General features: G+C 44.7%; 1 protein-coding gene across 2 annotated transcripts in view; it reads right to left on the reverse strand.

The window, feature by feature from the left end:
• LOC135544732 (ral guanine nucleotide dissociation stimulator-like) overlaps positions 1 to 19,914 on the reverse strand; it is a 114,230-nt gene that overhangs the window by 72,363 nt on the left and 21,953 nt on the right. The window contains exon 1 of one of the 2 annotated variants that reach the window (XM_064972593.1): positions 10,834 to 10,879. The exons of the other annotated variant lie outside the window; for it this stretch is intronic. The gene's annotated coding sequence lies outside the window, so the exon portion shown is untranslated. Of the gene's footprint in view, positions 1 to 10,833; positions 10,880 to 19,914 lie in introns of those variants that run through there. 2 annotated transcript variants of the gene reach the window in all.

The raw sequence follows: 19,914 nt of genomic DNA on the forward strand, positions 1-19,914 counted from the left end.
CCTTAGCCAAGGTACAGTGTATTGGCCATTTACCACAAACACCTGTGGTGCATTATTGCTATTATAAACTGGTTACCAATGCCATTAGAGCAGTGGTATATATCACGGCTGTCAGCCAATTAGCATTCAGGGCTCGAACCACCCAGTTTATAATAGTGTCTATAGTTCTACTGTGCAGTATGCATGCCAGAGCATAAATTGGGATTTGTAAGGGTGGTGCACTTCCCAAAACCATCTGTTAAAAATGTCTAACAAATCTATTAGGTCTACATTCTCACTGTCTAGCACCTTAAAGTGATATAAAAAAACAGACATAATATTGTATTACACTATAGACGGGTTAGCTGACAACGTCACGAACACGATGTGCACGCTTCAAAGGGGTAGAACGCCGTACTTTGTTATGATTCTGGATGGTCAGATAGCTAGCAACAATGACAACAAACCGCCATGTGGAATTGTAAGTGGCTCGTTCTTGATAGCATGTCTTGTTTTGAGTTGTTTTGACTGATGTCGCATCTATGCTAATATTGGAAATATTTACAAGAGAACTTGCTAACCAACAATTGTAACAATGTATTTGAGAGACAAGTGTTCATTGTGCAACTATTTGTTTGCAATAAATATTGGAGACCAAATATAGTTTACAAGTTATCAACAATCTATCCAACCCTGGCTGTTTTGCCCCACAGTGGTGCAAGAGTCAGATTTTTTGCTAAACAACCAACCATTGTATAGCATTGAAGCATATTTACTCTGGGCCTACTTAAAGGCAGTGTTTGAAAAACCATATTTCACAGTGTAAAATTACACTGTGAAAGTGAAATACAAAACAGAGAAAGAAACAAACTCATGTGTCTCGAGTTGCCCCCACACATATCCATAGCAACATCTTGGCTGCGCCACTTTCTACATCTGTTTTGCGTTATGTGTGGACTGAGCAGGCCGACTCACTGCCAGTAAGCACAGGCTGAAAACCAGGGTTAGGTAGTAGTGAACTAAACTCAGCAAAAAAAGAAACGTCCTCTCTCTGTCAACTGCGTTTATTTTCAGCAAACTTAACATGTGTAAATATTTGTATGAATGTAACAAGATTCAACAACATAAACTGAACAAGTTCCACAGACATGTGACTAACATAAATTGAATAATGTGTCCCTGAACAAAAGGGGGTGTCAAAATCAAAAGTAACAGTCAGTATCTGGTGTGGCCACCAGCTGCATTAAGTACTGCAGTGCATCTCCTCCTCATGGACTGCACCCGATTTGCCAGTTCTTGCTGTGAGATGTTACCCCACTCTTCCACCAAGGCACCTGCAAGTTCCTGGACATTTCTGGGGGAAATGGCCCAAGCCCTCGCCCTCTGATCCAACAGGTCCCAAACATGCTCAATGGGATTGAGATCTGTGCTCTTCACTGGCCATGGCAGAACACTGACATTCCTGTCTTGCAGGAAATCATGCACAGAACGAACAGTATGGCTGTTGGCATTGTCATGCTGGAGGGTCATGTCAGGATGAGTCTGCAGGAAGTGTACCACATGAGGGAGGAGGATGTCTTCCCTGTAATGCACAGCGTTGAGATTGCCTGCAATGACAACAAGCTCAGTCCGATGATGCTGTGACACACTGCCCCAGACCATGATGGACCCTCCACCTCCAAATCGATCCCGCTCCAGAGTACAGGCCTCGGTGTAACGCTCATTCCTTTGACGATAAACACAAATCTGACCATCACCCCTGGTGAGACAAAACCATGACTCGTCAGTGTAGAGCACTTTTTGCCAGTCCTGTCTGGTCTAGAGATGGTGGGTTTGTGCCCATAGGCAATGTTGTTGTCTGGTGATGTCTGGTGCGGACCTGCCATACAACAAGCCTACAAGCCCTCAGTCCAGCCTCTCTCAGCCTATTGAGGACAGGCTGAGCACTGATGGAGGGATTGTGTGTTCCTGGTGTAACTCGGTCAGTTGTTGTTGCCATCCTGTACCTGTCCCGCAGGTGTGATGTTCAGATGTACTGATCCTGTGCAGGTGTTGTTACATGTGGTCTGCCACTGCGAGGACAATCAGCTGTCCGTCCCGTCTCCCTGTAGCGCTGTCTTAGGCGTCTCACAGTACGGACATTGCAATTTATTGCCTTGGCCACATCTACAGCACTCATGTCTCCTTGCAGCATGCCTAAGGCACGTTCACACAGATGAGCAGGGACCCTGGGCATCTTTCTTTCAGAGTTTTTCAGAGACAGTGGAAGGCCTCTTTAGTGTCCTAAGTTTTCATAATTGAGACCTTAATTGCCTACCGTCTGTAGCTGCAAGTGTCTTAACGACTGTTCCACAGGTGTGTAACCGATGTGAAATGGCTAGCTAGTTAGTGGTGGTGCGCGCTAATAGTGTTTCAAACGGTGACATCACTGGCTTTGAGACCTTGAAGTAGTGGTTAAAGGGCTGTGGCTTTTTTGTGGAGCGATGGGTAACGATGCTTCGAGGGTGACTGTTAGGGTTAGGTTGGGGCGAGGAGAGGGACGGAAGCTATACTGTTACAGGTGCATGTTCATTAATTGTTTATGGTTCATTGAACAAGCATGGGAAACAGTGTTTTAACCCTTTACAATGTTGATCTGTGAAGTTATTTGGATTTTTATGAGTTATCTTTGAAAGACAGGCTCCTGAAAAAGGGACGATTTTTATTTGTAGTTCAACTAGTAATTTAACAACATTTTGCAGAACCTTGGTGGTAATTGAACTAAATTGAAATTTAGGTAGTGTTTTCGATAGTTAATAACTTTTTTTGCCATGTAAGCGGTGTAGATGATTACTGGAAGTACATGTTCCTTTTTTTTTGCAAAAATAACATATGGATGAAGTATGCAATAATTTATTTTCTCTTTCGGAATCAGATCTGCCTCATTTCACTTTAAATATATTTTTTGTGTTTAAAAGACTAAATTACATATTCTGTTAATTTTACACCAAAGTGATCTGTTCTTGCAATTTGTTGTCTATGACATTTCAGATTGACTTATGACAAAAGTAAAAGTAGCTAAAAGTAGCTAAACTAAAGTTACTTTGGTTAAGTAAACTATATTTTTCATAGGGGTAGCTTTAGTTTAGCTACTTTCAGTGTGAAGAAATTGGTAGCTTGGTAAACTATCTTTTCAGAGTAGCTTCCAACACTGCTGAAAATACATTTAGAGAGGCTGAGGAATGTGATGAAAGAAAAGGGAGAGGAGAGGAGGGGGAAAGGGGGTTTGGTGACAGAGGATGTTGGGGTCCTGCTGACTACAGTGAACAACTGAGGGTGGGTTTCTAAGTGAGTATGAGATTGTACTTTTGCAGAAATGTGAATGTCTTATTGTGATGAAACATGTAATAGACGTACAGTGTTTTCAGAAAGTACTCAGAGACACAATGCTGTCTCTGAGCTCCACGGACAATTCCTTTGACCTCGTGGCTTGGTTTTTGCTCTGACATGCACTGGCAACTGTAGGACCTTACATAGACAGGTGTGTGCCTTTCCAAATCATGTCCAATCAATTAAATTTAGCACAGGTGGACTCCAATCAAGTTGTATAAATATCTCAATGATGATCAATGGAACCAGGATACACCTAAGCTCAATTTCAAGTCTCATAGCAAAAGCTCTGAAAACTTACGTAAATGTGATATTTACGTTTTTTGCAACAATTTCTAAAATCTGTTTTTGGTTTGTCATTATTGGGTATTGTGTGTAGATTGATGAGGGGAGGAAAATACAATTTCATCCATTTTATAAAAAGTCTGTAAAGCAGGGGCGCAACTTTCACTGGGGACGTGGGGGACACGTCCCCCTAAATTGTAAAATTTCATTTTTGTCCACCCCAGTTTTATCATTGGAATGTGATAGAAAACGAGGCAACGTGGTGTGCTTTAGGACCACATGGACACCTCCGAGCGGTCGGGTAGGCCGTTTGGAAAAAGTAAAGGGGCCTGAATACTTCTGATGCACTGTATGTATTTATTGTGCGTCTGTGAGTGTGTATGTGTGTGTGTGTGTGTGTGCGTACACACCTGAGAAAAAGCGTTTATACTCCTTTTGACTTTCCCTGCTTGTTCCAATAGGTAATCGCTGTAGAACATTTTTGCTGCAGATGTAAGATTACTATTGGCAGGGGAATGACTTCAATAACTTCAAATCAGGGGTGAGTAGTCCACAGCCCCCTGCACCCTTACATGAGAGATAAGTGGTACGATGGCACACTGCCCTTGCGATCAATTAAGTACTTTACACCACTGCTTCCCTCCCTTCATTTTCATCTCTGTCTGGCCTCTCTCTTCCTCTCCTAGTTTCCGGTCCATTTGACCAAACAACAAGGAAGTCATATACTGTACACTGGGTTGTCACCTAGTGACTTAAAACCTCTACGAGATCAGTGTCCCTATACCGGGACGGTTGTTGCGTGCGCTAATGTGACTAGAATGAGGTTGTAAGTAACATCCAACTTTCCAGGACATATACATGTCTTATATGTGCAGAAAGCTTAAATTCTTGTTATTCTAACTGCACTGTCCAATTTACAGTAGGTATTACAGTGAAACAATACCATTATATTGCTTGAGGAAAGTGCACAACAACAAAACATTATCACAGCACTTGGTTTGATACATTCACATCTGAAGGTAAATAATGTACTTACATTCAGTAATCTGGCTCTGATTTGTCATCCTGAGGGTCCCAGAGATAAAATGCAGTATTGTTTTGTTTGATAAAATCCATTTTTATATTCAAATGTAGAACTGGGTTCTAAAGTTTGAACCCCTGCTGTTTCTGGCCCTACATCCAAGCGCCTGGCCATCTAGATGTGTGAAGGTTAGTGTCTTTCCTATAGAGAAGCTAATTTTCCATCATGTATGACCTTCCTGGGAGTGTTTAAACTTTTTATTTTTTATTACCATATCATGTTTTATGTTCTCTATAGTCATGTACTTGAAAATGTATCAATTGACCAATTCGGCAAATTTGGGCAGACTCGATACAACATTTTGTGCAGTATTGCAACGCTTCACTGGATCAGTCTGAAACTTTGCACATACACTTCTGCCATCTAGTGAACAGCATCTAGATTGCACTTAAACTCCAATATTATACTAAGGCCTTTCTCTTGCATTTCAAAGATGATTAAAAACAATACAAAATAGAAAACGCAAAGTGTTTCCTTTCAAATGTAATCAAGAATATGCATATCCTTGCTTCAAGTCCTGAGCTACAGGCAGTTAGATATGGGTGTCATTTTAGATGAAAATGTAAAAAAAGGGTCCGATCTTAAGTAAAAATATTTTAAAGTACTACTTATTAAGACATTTGGGGATATCTGTACTTTAATTTACTGTTCATATTTTTTGACAACTTTTACTTCACTACATTCCTAAAGAAAATGATGTACCATCAAAAATTCTGAAATGTTCATCCCTAACTACAACATTTTCAGACAAGATAGAACGGCCAAAGGGGGCGGTGTTTCAATCTACTGCAAAGATAGCCTGCAAAGGTCTGTCCTACTATCCAGGTCTGTACCCAAACAATTTGAAATTCTACTTTTAAAAATCCACCTCTCTAAAAACAAGTCTCTCACCGTTGCCGCCTGCTGTAGACCACCCTCTGCCCCCAGCTGTGCCCTGGATACCATGTGTGAACTGATTGCCCCCCATCTATCTTCAGAGCTTGTGCTACTAGGTAACCTAAACTGGAACATGCTTAACACCCCAGCCATCCTACAATCTAAGCTTGATGCCCTCAATCTCACACAAATTATCAATGAACCTACCAGGTACCACAACAAAGCCGTAAACACGGGCACCCTCATAGATATCATCCTAAAAAACTTGCCCTCTAAACACACCTCTGCTGTTTTCAACCAATTTCTCAGCAATCACTTCCTCATTGCCTGCATCCGTAATGGGTCAGTGGTCAAACGACCTCCACTCATCACTGTCAAACGCTCCCTGAAACACTTAAGCGAGCCTTACTAATCGACCTGGCCGGGTTATACTGGAAGGATATTGATCTCATCCCGTCAGAGGATGCCCGGTTATTTTTTATAAAATGCCTTCCTCACCATCTTAAATAAGCATGCCCCATTCAAGAAATGTAGAACCAGGAACAGATTTTGCCCTTGGTTCTCTCCAGACCTGACTGCCCTTAACCAACACAAAAACATCCTATGGCTTTCTGCATTAGCATCGAACAGCCCCCGTGATATGCAGCTGTTCAGGGAAGCTAGAAACCAACATACACAGGCAGTTAGAAAAGGCTAGCTTTTTCAATCAGAAATGTTCTTCCTGCAACACAAACCATGGGACACTGTAAAATCCATGGAGATTAAGAACACTTCCTCCCAGCTGCCCACTGCACTGAAGATAGGAAACACTGTCACCACCGATAAATCCACTATAACTGAGAATTTCAATAAGCATTTTCAATGCTTTCCACCTGGCTACCCCTACCCCGGTCAACAGCACTGCACCACCCATAGCAACTCACCCAAGCCTTCGCCATCTCTCCTTCTCCCAAATCCAGTCAGCTGATGTTCTGAAAGAGCTGCAAAATCTGGACCCCTAAAAATCAGTCGGGCTAGACAATTTGGAACCTTTATTTCTAAAATTATCTGCCGAAATTGTTGCCACCCCTATTACTAGCCTGTTCAACCTCTCTTTCGTGTCGTCTGAGATTCCCAAATTTTGGAAAGCAGCTGCTGTCATCCCCCTTTTCAAAGGGGGTGGCACTCTTGACCCAAACTGCTACAGACCTATAACTTTCCTACCCTGCCTTTCTAAGGTCTTCGAAAGCCAAGTTAACAAACAGATTATCGACCATTTCAAATCCCACCATACCTTCTACGCTATGCAATCTGGTTTCAGAGCTGGTCATGGGTGCACCTCAGCCACGCTCAAGGTCCTAAACGATATCTTAACCGCCATCGATAAGAAACAATACCGTGCAGCCGTATACATTGACCTGGCCAAGGCTTTCGACTCTGTCAATCACCACTTCCTCATCGGCAGACTCAACAGCCTTGGTTTCTCAAATGATTGCCTCGCCTGTTTCACCAACTACTTCTCTGATAGAGCTCAGTGTGTCAAATCGGAGGGTCTGTTGTCCGGGCCTCTGGCAGTCTCTATGGGGGTGCCACAGGGTTCAATTCTTGGACCGACTCTCTTCTCTGTATACATCAATGATGTCACTCTTGCTTCTGGTGAGTCTCTGATCCACCTCTACGCAGACGACACCATTCTGTATGCTTCTGGCCCTTCTTTGGACACTGTGTTAACAACCCTCCAGGCGAGCTTCAATGCCATACAACTCTCCTTCCGTGGCCTCCAATTGCTCTTAAATACAAGTAAAACTAAATGCATGCTCTTCAACCGATCACTGCCTGCACCCTCCAAATACCTAGGTGTCATATCCAATCCAAAGTTAAATCTAGAATTGGCTTCTTATTTCGCAACAAAGCATCCTTCACTCATGCTGCCAAACATACCCTTGTAAAACTGACCATTCTACCAATCCTCGACTTCGGCGCTGTTATTTACAAAATAGCCTCTGATACCCTACTCAATAAACTGGATGCAGTCTATCACAGTGCCATCCGTTTTGTCGCCAAAGCCCCATATACTACCCACCACTGCGACCTGTACGCTCTCGTTGGCTGGCCCTTGCTTCATACTCGTCGCCAAACCCACTTGCTCCAGATCATCTACAAGACCCTGCTAGGTAAAGTCCCCCCTTATCTCAGCTTGCTGGTCACCATAGCAGCACCCACCTGTAGCACGCGCTCCAACAGGTAGATCTCTCTGGTCACCCCCAAAACCAATTATTCCTTTGGCCACCTCTCCTTCCAGTTCTCTGCTGCCAATGACTGGGACGAACTACAAAAATCTCTGAAACTGGAAACACTTATCTCCCTCACTAGCTTTAAGCACCAGCTGTCAGAGCAGCTCACCGATTACTGCACCTGTACATAGCCCATCTATAATTTAGCCCAAACAATTACCTCATTCCCATACTGTATTTATTTATTTTGCTCCTTTGCACCCCATTATTTGTATCTCTACTTTGCACATTCTTCCACTGCAAATCAACCATTCCAGTGTTTTATTGCTATACTGTATTGACTTCGCCACCATGGCCTTTTTTTGCCTTTACCTCCCTTATCTCACCTCACTTACTCACATTGTATATAGACTCATTTTTCTACTGTATTATTGACTGTATGTTTGTTTTACTCCATGTGTAACTCTGTGTTGTTGTATGTGTCAAACTGCTTTGCTTTGTCTTGGCCAGGTCACAATTGTAAATGAGAACTTGTTCTCAATTTGCCTACCTGGTTAAATAAAGGTGAAATAAATAAAATAAATAAATCTTTACTTTTACTCAAGTATGAGATTTGGGTACTTTTTCCACCACTGCTCTGTGGAGGCTCATTATTTCCTATATTTTGACTCTTCGGCATTTCGACGGTAACCTGCAGGTAAGGTTTTGAAACTAATTACGGGATGACATTTTATTAGTTGGTCTGGCTTTTTTGTGATCCCAGAATATCAAATGATAAGTGGAGCAGAAATAGCTTGTGTGCTACTTGAGGGTAGCTTGTAACCAAAGATTGTCAAGCACGTTATATAATAGTGTGGGCCGGGGCTATCAACCTTAGCCATCACCGATGGACGAAGCACTGCAGAGATTTCCTCTGCTCTTCTGCTCGTCAGACACCAGTGTTGCATTACAGATGAGAGAAATGTATTTGAAAATAGCACACTTACACAAAAAGACAGATTCCCAAACGCAGATTAAGATTCATTCCTGGACTAAAAACCACCTTCAATGGAGATTCTTAATTTTCATCCGGGAAACCTTTCCAAAGAGTGCAGACATAGTTGTACAGTGTAGGAAATGGCAATGGAAGAGCATTTCTCTCAGTGTCACCTCTTTTCTAATTACTACACAGCTACTCAAATAGAACAGAATCCAGGCATAGCTCACCAGCTTTGAAATGCAAAACATCTATCCTGTGTAAGGCCTAAACTGTTCCCCTACCCACTATTGTACACTCTTAGAAAAAAAGGTCATATTTATAACCTTAAAGGGTTCTTCTGCTGTTCCAATAGGATAACCCTTTGAAGAACCCTTTTTGGTTTCAGGTGGATCCAAAAAGGGTTCTCCCTGGAACTAAAAAGGGTTCTCCCTGGAACTAAAAAGGGTTCTCTCTGGAACTAAAAAGGGTTCTCCCTGGAACTAAAAAGGGTTCTCTCTGGAACTAAAAAGGGTTCTCCCTGGAACTAAAAAGGGTTCTCCCTGGAACTAAAAAGGGTTCTCCCTGGAACTAAAAAGGGTTCTCCCTGGAACTAAAAAGGGTTCTCTCTGGAACTAAAAAGGGTTCTCTCTGGAACTAAAAAGGGTTCTCCCTGGAACTAAAAAGGGTTCTCCTATTGAAACAGCCAAATAACCCCTTTTTTCTAAGTGTGTAGGGGATCCACACCACCCATGTCTAACTGCCATTTATCTCTCTCTCTCTCTATTTCTCTCTCTCTTAATTTGATGAATGATAATAAGTCATAGAAATACTGGTCAAACAAGGTAATACAGGACAGCCAATTAACCAGGCGACCCTCATATTCACCAGGCCCTTTCTAGATACAATCAGGTGCTTTGCCTCTATAATTATCAAATTAGATCTAGGCTACACTTTGAAGCATAGGGACAGAGGTACAGTAACATTCTTCGCTGTTGTATAACATCAAATGGAGTTGCTACAGTAATAGGATTGAAATTAGCCAAATGCCAGTCATGACAGAAATGTGGCTCTGCACTCTGGACTTAAATTATTAGGGTATCTTGAGAGTTCTGTTTTTAGCGTAATTGTATTTTATTTATTTCACCTTTATTTTATTTTATTTAATCACCTTTAATTGTATGCCAAAGTACAGTATATATAATGTATATGTAATGTAGGTTATATCTCTCCATGTGAGGACAAATACACATTCTCACAGTCACACACACATACATGATCACATACACATTCATTATAACATCCTCATTCACATAGACAAAAACTCATGATCTTTTGAACTCAAGTTCAACACTGTAAAATACACTCACTAAGTCACACAGGTGAATCCAATGCAGACATCCCACTCTTTCTATTTCTCTCTCACACACACACACACACACACACACACACACACACACACACACACACACACACACACACACACACACACACACACACACACACACACATATATATCTGAACGTTCCTACAGCAGAGGTCACCATTAAAGATGTGATATACTTCCCCCTGCACTCCCTCTCCCCCTCCTCCCTCTCTCCCCCTCCTGGTCCTCATTATAAAGGTGCTGAACAGTAAAGGAGATACTGGAGATAGACTACAGAGACTTCCGAGTAATGACACTGAAGCTGATAAGGACTCAACACCGGGAAGACAACAATCCAGACCACCATTCCCTCCTCTTATCTCTGGGACACCACATCCATGATCTATAAGTCAAACCAAATCAAATTTTATTTGTCACATACACATGGTTAGCAGATGTTAATGCGAGTGTAGCGAAATGCTTGTGCTTCTAGTTCCGACAGTGCAGTAATAACCAACAAGTAATCTAGCTAACAATTCCAAAACTACTACCTTATATACAGTGCCTTGCGAAAGTATTCGGCCCCCTTGAACTTTGCGACCTTTTGCCACATTTCAGGCTTCAAACATAAAGATATAAAACTGTATTTTTTTGTGAAGAATCAACAACAAGTGGGACACAATCATGAAGTGGAACGACTTCAACGCACGTTCTAATTAACTCGCTCACCGAATCAGCGTATTCGTCAATGTTGTTGTTTGATGCAATACGAAACATATCCCAGTCCACGTGATGGAAGCAGTCTTGGAGCGTGGAATCAGATTGGTCGGACCAGCGTTGAACAGACCTGAGCGCGGGAGCTTCGTGTTTTAGTTTCTGTCTGTAGGCAGGGATCAACAAAATGGAGTCGTGGTCAGCTTTTCCGAAAGGAGAGCGGGGCAGGGCCTTATATGCGTCGCGGAAGTTAGAATAGCAATGATCCAAGGTTTTTCCAGCCCTGGTTGCGGAATCGATATGCTGATACAATTTAGGGATTCTTGTTTTCAGATTAGTCTTGTTAATCTCCAGCTACAATGAATGCAGCCTCAGGATATATGGATTCCAGTTTGCAAAGAGTCAAATAAAGTTAGTTCAGAGCCATCGATGTGTCTGCATGGGGGGGAATATATACGGCTGTGATTATAATCGAAGAGAATTCCCTTGGTAGATAATGCGGTCTATATTTGATTGTGAGGAATTCTAAATCAGGTGAACAGAAGGACTTGAGTTCTTGTATGTTGTTGTGGCCACACCACGTCTCGTTAACCATAAAGCAAACGCCCCCACCCCTCTTCTTACCGGAAAGATGTTTGTTTCTGTCGGCGCGATGCGTGGAGAAACCAGCTGGCTGCACCGACTCCGATAGCGTCTCTCCAGTGAGCCATGTTTCCGTGAAGCCTATAAAAAGACACTCCATCATTGACACATTGCTGTATTAGAGACGTTTGTGGTCATACGCACATCCTTAAATACATAGGTGCTGGGCTAATAAAGAATACTATTATAGAACAAGATGGCCCGCACACTGTTATTACCCATGTTGACAGCTCTGGGGTATACAGGTTATTGCTGTATATGCCAGCATACTAGTAGGACTTGAGCACACATGCACACACACATCCCATGACAAGCGGAAGAGCATATGAAGTCATTGCTAGAAAGTCATGTGATTTCTAGGATACCCAATGATGACTTAGTCATGTTATGATAGATCAGGTCACAGCACAGTGTGTGTGTGTGAAGGGGGTGGCAAACCAATATATGGTACGTTCTAGTACAGAAAGCCATACGGGGTCACGCACACATATACAAAATAACAATGTTTTCCTTACCAATACCTACACATGAGGACACCTTGTACTTCTCATAAAAATGACAAAAATAAAAAATATAATAATGATAAATATATAAATATCTGAAAGTTTTCAGACCTCTTCACTTTTCCCACATTTTGTTACGTTATTAATTATTATAATTTATTATAATTTCCTACGTTATAGCATTATAATAAAATTGATGAAATAGTTTTCATATCCCATGATGACAAACAATATATTTTTTTTTTGCAAATGTATAAAAAACAAACGGAAATATCACATTTACATAAGTATTCAGACCCTTTACTCAGTAATTTGTTGAAGCACCTTTGGCATTCATTTCAGCCTCCAGTCTTCTTGGGTATGACGCTACAAGCTTGGCACACCGGTATTTGGGTAGTTTCTCCCATTGTTCTCTGCAGATCCTTTCAAGCTCTGTCATGTTGGCTGGAGAGCATCGCTGCACAGCTATTTTCAGGTATGTCCAGAGATGTTCAAGTCTGGACTCTGGCTGAGACACTCAAGGACATTCAGAGACTTGTCCCGCAGCCACTCATGATTTGGCTTGGCTTCAACATTGTCCTGTTGGAAGGAGAACCTTCGTCCCAGTCTGAGGTCATGAGTAATCTGGAGTAGGTTTAAATCATGAATCTCTCTGTACTTTGCTCCATTCATCTTTCCCTCGATCCTGACTAGTCTCCCAGTCTCTGCTGCTGAAAAACATCCCCACAGCATAATGCTGCCACCACCATGCTTCACCGTAGGGATGGTGCCAGGTTTCTTCCAGACATGACGCTTGGCATTCCGGCCAAAGAGTTCAATCTTGGTTTCATCAGACCAGAGAATTTTGTTTCTCATGGTCTGAGAGTCCTTTAGAAGCCTTTTGGGAAACTCCAAGTGGTCTGTCATGTTCATTTTACTGAGGAGTGGCTTCCGTCTGGCCCCTCTACCGTAAAGGCATGATTGGTGGAGTTCTGCAGAGATGGTTGTCCTTCTGAAAGTTTCTGAAAGGTACCCTTCCCCAGATCTGTGCCTCGACACAATCCTGTCTCGGAACACGACAGATAATTCCTTCGACCTCATGCTCTGACATGCACTGTCAACTGTGGGACCTTATATAGACAGGTGTGTGCTTTATAAAATCATGTCCAATCATTTGAATTTACCACAGTTCGACTCCAATCAAGTTGTAGAAACATCTCAAGGATGACCAATGGAAACAGGATGCATCAGAGATCAAATTTCGAGTCGCAGAGCAAAGGGTCTGAATACTTATTTTAATAAGTTATTTCTGTTTTTCTGTTTTTATAAATTTGAAAAAATATCTAAAAACCTGTTTTTGCTTCGTCTCGATCGGTTTCTGTGTGTAGATCGATGACGATTTTTTTTTTTAAATCAATTTTAGAATAAGGCCGTAACGTAACAAAATGTGGAAAAAGTCAAGGGGTCTGAATACTTTCCGAATGCACTGTACATGCCAAACTATACCATATTCCCTGTTCCACCAGCGGTCCCCTCTTACCTGACTGTTGTGATACCAGTGCAAAAACTGCAGAGGGCCTTGCACACGAGGCTGCTATTTCTAGGTTGTGTGTGTGTGTGCATGCTTGAAAGCCCTCACCTTGTCCCCAAACCCAAATTGAACCCTCTCTCCAATTCATTTGAGTCCAATTTAATTTCCCATTACCCATCTCTTATGCAACGGTGGAGGAGGGAGGGAAAGCACCACCTCAGACGGTGTTATTTTCAGCAGCGCTGTCCTTCATCGTAATGGAGCTAAAATTGGGTTTTAGAAACCACTCTCATCAAATACAATTTAACAAATCAAAGGCAGCTGTATAAAAAAAAGCACCCTCCTCCATCCAAATACACTTCTTATCCATGGGTGATCAGATCTAAGGGGGAAACAAGATGTTACAGGGAACCAGCTGTCTCATGGAATCACTCTTGGTGTAATAAATCGAGAGGAAGCCAAGGAGCTTGAAACACCTGGAGTCTGGGCGAGACTCTCCCAACTATAAGTCAGTCATTTACATAAGCCAGGTGTTTTTTAACTTCTCTAAAACCAAATATCTGCAGTGTGTCTGATACGATCTGGGTTTTGTCACACCCTGATCTGTTTCACCTGTCTTTGTGCTTGTCTCCACCCCCCTCCAGATGTCGCCCATCTTCCCCATTATCCACTGTGTATTTATACCTGTGTTCTCTGTTTGTCTGTTGCCAGTTTGCTTTGTTTCGTCAAGCCTACTAGCGTTTTACACTCTGTTCCTGTCTCTCGATTGTTGATTGATTATCTGGATTACCGGCCCCTGCCTGCATTGACCTGTCTTTAGCCTGCCCCTGTTGGATTAATAACCTGTTGTTAATTTGACGTTGTCTGCATCTGGGTCTTACCTCAAACGTGATAGTTTAATTGGTTGCTTTCCTGTAGGAAGTCCTTCTAGGGCCATGGACATCTTTAAGATCAAGAAACACATGTGGACCAGCTGATGACGGCTGCCGCCGAAATGCGTCTGTTTGTTCTGACCTCTGCTGCTAAAAAAAAATACATTCAAACTTAAAGAATATTTCAGTGAGTGCAGGTTTTTCCTTTCTTCCAGTTCCCAGAGGGTCAATAAATGGGCTGAACCATCTAAAGGTATCCCCCACACAGATCCCACGCCATTCTCAGATTATTGGGACAGTCCAGGTGGGGCTGGGTTAAATATGAACACAGGATGTCAGGATTTGGCCAGGGTTGTTCCGGGTTTTGGTCAGTAGATGCCCCCATTGTGCTTTTTGTCCTTATGTTTTTCCCTTGATCCCCATTAATTATTTGCACCTGTGCCTCGTTTCCTCTAATTGTATTTAAACCCTTAGTTTCCCTCAGTTCTGTGCTCTGTGTTTGTATGTTAGCACCCTGCCCTAGTGTTCTGTGTACTCTTGTCGATTCCGGGTGACGCTCTTGTGGTATTCTGTTTTTTTTTTTTTTTTTTTTTTTTTGTTAGTTTCTTTTGAGGCCTTTTTGTGTTTTTCCTACCACCTTTTGGATTTGCCATTTTTTGTATTTAAGGATTTTTTCTTTATTAAATACACCGTCTTTAGTACTGCTGTGTCTGCCTCATCTTCTGGGTTCTGCTGACTATTCGTGGCTCAGTTGGTTAAGTGACTGTTTCTCACTCCGGAGACCCAGGTTCGAAACCGGGTCCTGACAGAAACACAGAGCCAAAAATGAACCCAGAGGCAGCCAGTTCCCAGGACCTTTTTGCCACGCTGTCCCACCACCAGGAGACTGTCCAACGCCACGAAGCCGCCCTGGTTCAGCAAGAGGCCTTAATGGCTAGACATTCTCATCTTCTGTCGGAGATGCTGACTTCCATTAAGCAAATATCTGATCGACTTACCCCGGCAACAGTTCCCGTCCCAGTACCTCAGGTTCACGTACCCATGGCAGTTAACCCCCTGGCTGAACCTCGTCTTCCACCTCCCCAACGGTTCTCAGGTGATCCAAGTGCTTGTAAAGGGTTTCTCACTCAATGTTCTCTCTCCTTTGAGCTGCAACCCTCGTCGTTTCCCACCGACCGGTCTAAGATCGCATATATCATCACCCTGCTGTCGGAAAAAGCCCTGGCCTGGGCTACTGCTGTGTGGGATGCCCATAGTTCCTGCTGTGCCAGCTATCTGCCTTTGCTGAGGAATTCAAACGAGTGTTTCAAGGCCCAAGCAGTGGTTCTGACTCAGCCAAACAGCTCCTGACTCTCCATCAAGGTTGGCGCAGCGTGACGGACTATGCCATCCAGTTCCGCACGGTGGCAGCAGCGAGTGGCTGGAACAACGAGGCGCTCACGGTGTGCTTTCTGAAAGGCCTTTCCGACACTATCCAAGATGAACTGGCCACTCGGGAACCACCGGACAATCTCGAGTCCCTGATCAAGTTGGCCTCACGCATTGACCAGCGTCTGAGAGAGAGAGAACTCAACCGTAGACCTCTAGCCCCTATCAGTCCCAGCTCCGAGTCCCCACCTTTATCATCGCTGGCTCCACCGGAACCCATGCAGATTGGACGCATCTCCCAGGCTGAGAGAGACCGCCGGATGAGGGAGCGACGCTGTCTATATTGCGGCAAACCGGGCCATTTCCGTTCCACGTGTCCCGGGCTCCAGGGAAACGCTCTGTCCCGTACAGACCGGGGGAACTGTAACGGGAAACATAACCTCCTCCCATCCGTCCAACTCCCGTCTGCTCATTCCAGTCACCCTCTCCTGGGACAACCACAAGCTTCACCTTCAAGCCTTGGTAGACTCTGGAGCCGCAGGTAACTTCATGGATGGTGTCTGGGCGAAGGAGAATGGCGTTCCCTCTGAACCTCTAAGTGACCCCATGAGTGTTACTACATTGGATGGAAGCCCTTTGGGATCTGGACTTGTCACTCATGTCACTACCTCCTTGCGACTTTCAGTTTCACAACACCAGGAATTGATGAACTTTCATTTGATCTCCTGTTCCGAGTTCCCTCTCGTCCTTGGATACCCCTGGCTTCACAGCCATAACCCTCACATCGACTGGTCTGTGGGCACTATCAAGCAGTGGGGTCCTACGTGCCAAGCTACTTGTATTTTCCAGAATTCCCCGAGTTCTACTCCCGAGTCTTTAGAATCCATCGACCTGACCCGAGTTCCCGAGTGTTACCATGACCTCAAACTGGTGTTTAGCAAACAGAGGGCCACCATGCTACCACCCCATAGACCTTACGATTGCCCCATCGACCTGTTTCCGGGCACTTGCCCCCCCAGGGGTCGGATCTTTTCCCTATCTCCACCGAGCTGCTATGGATACCTACATCAAGGATGCTCTGGAAGCAGGCCTCATGCGTCCATCCACCTCCCCGGCGGGAGCAGGGTTTTTCTTTGTGGCCAAGAAAGACGGTGGATTACGTCCTTGCATCGACTACCGGGGACTCAATGCCATAACCGTCCGTAACCGTTACCCGCTACCCCTTATGGCCACAGCCTTCGAGCTGCTCCAGGAAGCAGTTGTTTTCACTAAGCTTGACCTGCGGAACGCATACCATCTTGTGCGGATCAGACCTGGTGACGAGTGGAAGACCGCTTTCAACACGCCTACTGGTCACTATGAATACTTGGTGATGCCCTTCGGCCTGACCAACGCCCCAGCGGTGTTCCAAGCGCTCATAAACGATGTGCTTAGGGATATGCTTAACATATTTGTGTTCGTTTACTTGGATGACATCCTCATCTTTTCGAGCTCCCTTCAAGAACACACTAAGCATGTCAGACAAGTACTCAAACGCCTCCTGGACAGCCATCTGTACGTTAAGCCGGAAAAATGTGAATTCCATTCATCCCGAGTACAATTCCTGGGATTTGTAGTGGAACCCGGTCGAGTCCAAATGGACCCTAGGAAGGTAGGGGCGGTAGCGGATTGGCCCACCCCCAAATCCGTTAAGGATGTTCAGCGTTTCCTGGGCTTCACAAACTTTTACCGCAAGTTCATCAAGAACTTCAGTTTGGTGGCAGCTCCTCTCTCAGCTTTAACCAAAGGTGGCAATGCAAGGTTTTTGTGGGGAAGAGAAGCTGAGACGGCCTTCCAAGGACTCAAGCAGCGCGTCCTCTCTGCTCCCATCCTGATACTACCGACTACGGATGAACCATTTGTGGTGGAGGTAGACGCATCAGAGGTTGGTGTTGGAGCTGTCCTGTCTCAGAGGGGTGAAGACAAGAAGCTTCATCCGTGCGCTTTCTTCTCACACCGGCTTACCCCGACTGAGAGGAACTACGATGTGGGGATCGTGAACTCCTAGCGGTTAAGATGGCATTGAAGGAATGGAGACACTGGCTCGAGGGGGCTTCTCACCCGTTTCAAGTGCTTACGGACCACAAAAATCTGGAGTATATCCAGCAGGCGAAGCGATTGAACTCTAGACAAGCTAGATGGTCTCTTTTCTTCAATCGATTCCAGTTTATCCTCACCTATCGGCCCGGGTCGAAGAATCTCAAACCGGATGCCCTGTCCCGAGTCTACGCTCCTGCCATTCGAGATGACACGGACATGCCTGTCCTTCCTGCTGCTAAGATTGTGGCTCCGATCTCGTGGCAAGTTGAGGATACCGTGAGACGTGCTCAAGCTAGCGAACCGGACCCTAAAGGAGGCCCTGCCAATCGGTTGTTTGTCCCCAAGGCAGTGAGGACTCAGGTCCTTCTGTGGGGGCACTCCTCTCGCCTCACCTGTCATCCGGGCGTAGGTCGCACCTTGGAGTTCATCCAGCGTAAGTTCTGGTGGCCTACCATAAGAGAAGACGTTGCCACTTTCGTCAATGCCTGCCCCGTGTGCTGCCAGGGCAAATCTTCTCACCTCCGCCCTCAAGGACTCCTTCACCCTTTACCTGTTCCCCACAGACCCTGGTCCCATATCTCATTGGACTTTATTACTGGACTTCCTCCATCCCATGGCAATACTACTATCCTAGTCATAATCGACAGGTTTTCAAAGGCGGCCAGGTTCGTCCCTCTGACTAAGTTACCTTCTGCCAAGGAAACGGCTGAGTTGGTAATTAATCATGTGTTCCGAGTCTTCGGCATTCCTCAAGATGTGGTTTCTGACAGAGGTCCCCAGTTCGCCTCAAGGTTTTGGAAGGCCTTCTGCCAACTCATGGGGGCTTCTGCCAGTCTATCTTCAGGGTACCATCCGGAGTCCAACGGCCAAACAGAGAGGATGAATCAAGAGCTGGAAACCACCCTCCGATGTATGACTCGTGACAACCCGTCCACATGGTCATCCTTTATTGTTTGGGCCGAATACGCGCACAACACCTTGCGCTCCTCCTCCACTGGTATGTCCCCGCACGAGTGTCAGTTTGGCTATGCTCCTCCATTGTTCCCGGACCAGGAGGCAGAAGTCAGAGTGCCTTCAGCCTTGAAGTTCGTCAGACGCTGTCGGCTTATGTGGAGGAAGACCCGTCTTAATCTTATGCGTTCCTCACAGAGGTATCAACAACAAGCCAACAGACGTCGCCGTCCCGGGCCTACCCTGCGCCCCGGCCAGAGAGTCTGGCTCTCCACAAGAGACTTACCTCTACGGGTGGAGTCTCGCAAGCTGTCCCAAAAATACATCGGTCCCTTCAAGGTTGCCAGGAGAGTTAACCCAGTTTCTTATCGCCTACACTTACCCAGATCCCTTAAGATTAATCCCACATTTCATGTTTCATTGTTAAAACCTGTTGTTTTTTCTCCCCTTGTCCCGGCAGACAGACCTCCCCCTCCGCCTCGTGTCATTGGAGGCCAGCCGGCTTATACCGTCCACCGGATACTGGATTCCCGCCGGGTGCAGCGGTCCTGGCAGTATCTGGTGGACTGGGAAGGCTACGGTCCTGAGGAGCGCTCCTGGGTTCCTGCCAAAGACATCCTGGACCCTGACCTCATTCGTCAGTTCAGGGTCCTCCACCCTGAGAGAGCTGGTAGGAACGTCAGGAGCCGTTCCTAGGGGGGGGATTCTGTCAGGATTTGGCCAGGGTTGTTCCGGGTTTTGGTCAGTAGATGCCCCCATTGTGCTTTTTGTCCTTATGTTTTTCCCTTGATCCCCATTAATTATTTGCACCTGTGCCTCGTTTCCTCTAATTGTATTTAAACCCTTAGTTTCACTCAGTTCTGTGCTCTGTGTTTGTATGTTAGCACCCTGCCCTAGTGTTCTGTGTACTCTTGTCGATTCCGGGTGACGCTCTTGTGGTATTCTGTTTTTTTTTTTTAGTTTCTTTTGAGGCCTTTTTGTGTTTTTCCTACCACCTTTTGGATTTGCCATTTTTTGTATTTAAGGATTTTTTCTTTATTAAATACACCGTCTTTAGTACTGCTGTGTCTGCCTCATCTTCTGGGTTCTGCTGACTATTCGTGGCTCAGTTGGTTAAGTGACTGTTTCTCACTCCGGAGACCCAGGTTCGA

This window comes from Oncorhynchus masou, chromosome 8 (assembly GCF_036934945.1).
Source record: "Oncorhynchus masou masou isolate Uvic2021 chromosome 8, UVic_Omas_1.1, whole genome shotgun sequence".
NCBI classification, from domain to species: domain Eukaryota; kingdom Metazoa; phylum Chordata; class Actinopteri; order Salmoniformes; family Salmonidae; genus Oncorhynchus; species Oncorhynchus masou.